Source organism: Triticum aestivum, unplaced genomic scaffold, assembly GCF_018294505.1.
Source record: "Triticum aestivum cultivar Chinese Spring unplaced genomic scaffold, IWGSC CS RefSeq v2.1 scaffold96336, whole genome shotgun sequence".
NCBI lineage: Eukaryota > Viridiplantae > Streptophyta > Magnoliopsida > Poales > Poaceae > Triticum > Triticum aestivum.
In genome coordinates, this window is record NW_025226211.1 from 16,186 (window position 1) to 19,646 (window position 3,461).

General features: G+C 48.0%; 1 pseudogene; it reads left to right on the top strand.

The window, feature by feature from the left end:
* The first annotated feature begins 2,664 nt into the window (after positions 1-2,664).
* Positions 2,665-2,803, top strand: LOC123172520 (uncharacterized; annotated as a pseudogene).
* The last annotated feature ends 658 nt before the right edge of the window (positions 2,804-3,461 follow it).

Genomic DNA, 3,461 nt, shown 5'->3' on the forward strand with positions numbered 1-3,461 from the left:
ACTGGCTGGCAGCCATATTAATGAAGAGCTTGGAGATGGCGTGCATCGGTGCATGCATGCACTTACATTTGGGTGGATGCATGGATGGATGCTACAAGCTGAAGACGACAGCGGGAGCAAGGCAGCAGCACGCCCCAGATGGCTTTTTTTTTTTCAACCACTCATTCTGCCCTTAGCGCGGGCCCCACTGGTCATTGAAAATTAAAAAACTTGAATACACATGGTGTAAGGATAGCCAGGGATCGATTGATCAGATGGCCCCTGCACCTGACGAACAAGACAACATACAGGAGAAAAACAAAACACTTGTACGCCCATAAATCTTATCACAACAGCTCAACCTTCCTCCTTTTATTGCTTCGACTTATATATAGTTTTACAGAGAGTTCGCGCCCAACACGGCCTACTGAACTTGCCCAACAAGACGCGACCCTGCTCAGGGCGGCCCTGTGTTTCGGGAGGCCCTAGGCGAAACAGAGGTTATATATGATGCCCCTATGTCCTAAGATCATATATATGTATGCGTGTGCGTGGTACATAAACTTAAACATAATAATTGTTGGACAATGCCATATTACGACAGAAATAATAAAAAGATAGAAAATTGAAAGTAACATGATATGATTACCTTAAATAAGAACCAAATTCAACTGACTCCATCGACAACAATAATACTTAAGTACCCTTCAGTTGTTGAATCTTCAGATCCCTTTCTATCTTTTTCCTCTTTGTTTGAGCAAACTAACAAATGCTTCTTAGGCAACATGACGGGCTAATGTCCTAATATTATGAAGAAAAAATTATTCAAGGAATTAGAAATTTATACATCGGATGATTTGAATGATTGGAACCCTAGACATGTGCATAGAATGACAAAAAAAAAGATGGTTGAATACATACTATGAAAGATTGAATTCGAAAATTATACATTAAAATTTGGAACTTCGTGTACACTGAAATTAGAGGATGGATCATGGATGAATAGTTGAATACGTTCTAAAAAATAAAAGAAATTACTGAAATTGGGGTTTGCAGGGATGGATCAGGAACATGGTACAGAGAGTTATGCATGGATACGTATACGTACTGCTGTGAGCTGCGCTCACTGCTCACATACATACGTATACGTACTGCTGCGGGCTGCGGCTGCTGGATTGCCGCACGGCGGGCGACGCGCACAGCGGTGACCGAGGCAACCACAGCGACGAGTGGACGAACAGAAGAGCGAGGCGTCCGCGAGATCTTCGATTGATTTGTTTCACAATCGAAACGAGCGGCCCTGCCGTGCAGCGTGCGTGACGCTTCGCTAATCGCTACCTGCTATCTGATGGGCCTACCTCATCTCGTTTTTCTTCTCTCATAAATTTTTTTTCTCACCTATTTTTGCTTGGCTATATTATGTATGTGCACTACATCATGGGCCCCTCCCTGGGCTGGGCCCTGGGCTGTTGCCCCCCTGCCCATGCCCCACGGCCGGCCCTGACCCTGCTAACCAGGTTTAAACACACACACGAAGGGTTGAATCCTAACTGAATACCGGACTGTCCGAGACTGCCTTATAAACTGACAGTCCAGTTTACACTTTGACATCCACAAGAGTGCTTATAATCCTAACATTCACCCCCTAAGCATGAAGTGCATTACTTCACGGACCGAACTCCAATTCTTCTCCTCATCTCCTGGAACTTGATTCTTCGCAGAGATTTTGTCAAAATATCCGCGAGCTGATCCTCCGTCCTAACGTGGTTGATCTTGACCTTGCCATCCTCAACACAGTTCCGTATATAATGATACTTGATATCTATGTGCTTACTCCTGTCATGATAAACAAGGTTTTTACTCAAGGCTATACCAACATTCTGCTCAGACTGACTAATCTCTTGATTTGTCAAATCTGTTAAACGATAGGCTTAAGTTGTATTGTAACGTGACGATGTCACGGTTGTGATTGTGTGCGTGTGTATCATCTTGTAACCCAAGGCAGGTGGTTAGAGGCGAGCCTATCTCTTGTAGATAATCTGTATAGCTTGGATGAGGGGCCAAGCCCAAAACCACCAGCCGTATCTTGTACATTGTTGATTATATAAGCACGCACGCGTCCTTGCCAGGAGGTATACGCTTCACACCAAAACCTCTAGTTTTTACATGGTATCAGAGCCTACCCCGGATTCATCCATGGCGAGCTCATCCGCAAATATGTTCCCCTCATCTCCTTTTGCACACATCGCCACAGAGAAGCTCTCGAGAGGGAACGAAGCCCTCTGGCGCGCCACCGTCCTCTCTGCCATTAGGGGGGCGCAGATGACGGGTTTCCTCGATCTGGAGCAGGAGGTGCCGCCCATGCAGATCGAGGTCACTAGCGACGACGGCAATACCAAGTCGAAGGCCCCCAACCCTGAGTTCGGCACCTGGTACGCTCGTGATCAACAGGTTTTCTCTTACCTGTTGACTACGCTACCACGTGAGATGGCTATTCAGGTGGCGACTTGCCACACCGCAGCAGAGCTGTGGAACACCGTGTAGGGGATGCTCACCTCGCATACCCAAGCGCGGTCTATCAATGTCAGGATCGCACTGGCAAATCTTCAGAAGGGCAACTCCACCATTACAGAGTATGTTGGTAAGATCAGAACCATTTGTGATGAGTTAGTTGCCTCAGGAAAAAAGGTGGACGAGGAAGATGTGGTTTCACATATCCTTGCCGGGCTGGAGGAGGAGTTCGACCCCGTGGTGTCTTCTATGTGCTCACGGGTCGAACCTGTGACTGTCCCGGAGCTGTACTCGCAGCTGCTGAGCTTCGAGACGCGTATGAATCTTCACGGGGGAACCTCCCAATCCTCCGCCAATGCTGCGTCACGTGGGCGCTTCAACAACTCCAACAACAAGCAGAACGGCAATGGCGGCGGTGGTGGTGACCGCGGTCGCGTCTTCAACAACAACAAGCAAGGCGGCGGCGGTGGTGACCGCGGCCGGAACTTCAACAACAAGCCCAACGACGGTGGCGGTCGTGGCGACCCAGGAGGAAACGACGGCGGCTTCAACAACAACTCCGCCGCCAGACCAACGTACCAGATCTATGGCAAAGTTGGGCACATGGCGTGGAAGTGCTGGAAGCGCTACGACTCCTCTTACCATGGAGGGGAAGAGCGCTCGACAAATATTGCTGCTCCTCAGTACGGCATAGACACAAACTGGTATATGGACAGTGGTGCAACTGACCATATCACCGGTGACTTGGAGAAGCTCACGGTCCGGGAGATGTACACCGGCAACGAGCAAATTCACACAACCAACGGTTCAGGTATGGAGATTAATCATATTGGTCATACAACCATTTATACCCCAGATCGTGATCTTCACCTAAATGATGTTCTTCACGTTCCGGAGGCCACTAAAAGATTGATCTCTGCAAATAAACTTGCCCTTGATAATGACACTTTCGTTGAAATTCACCCTCATTT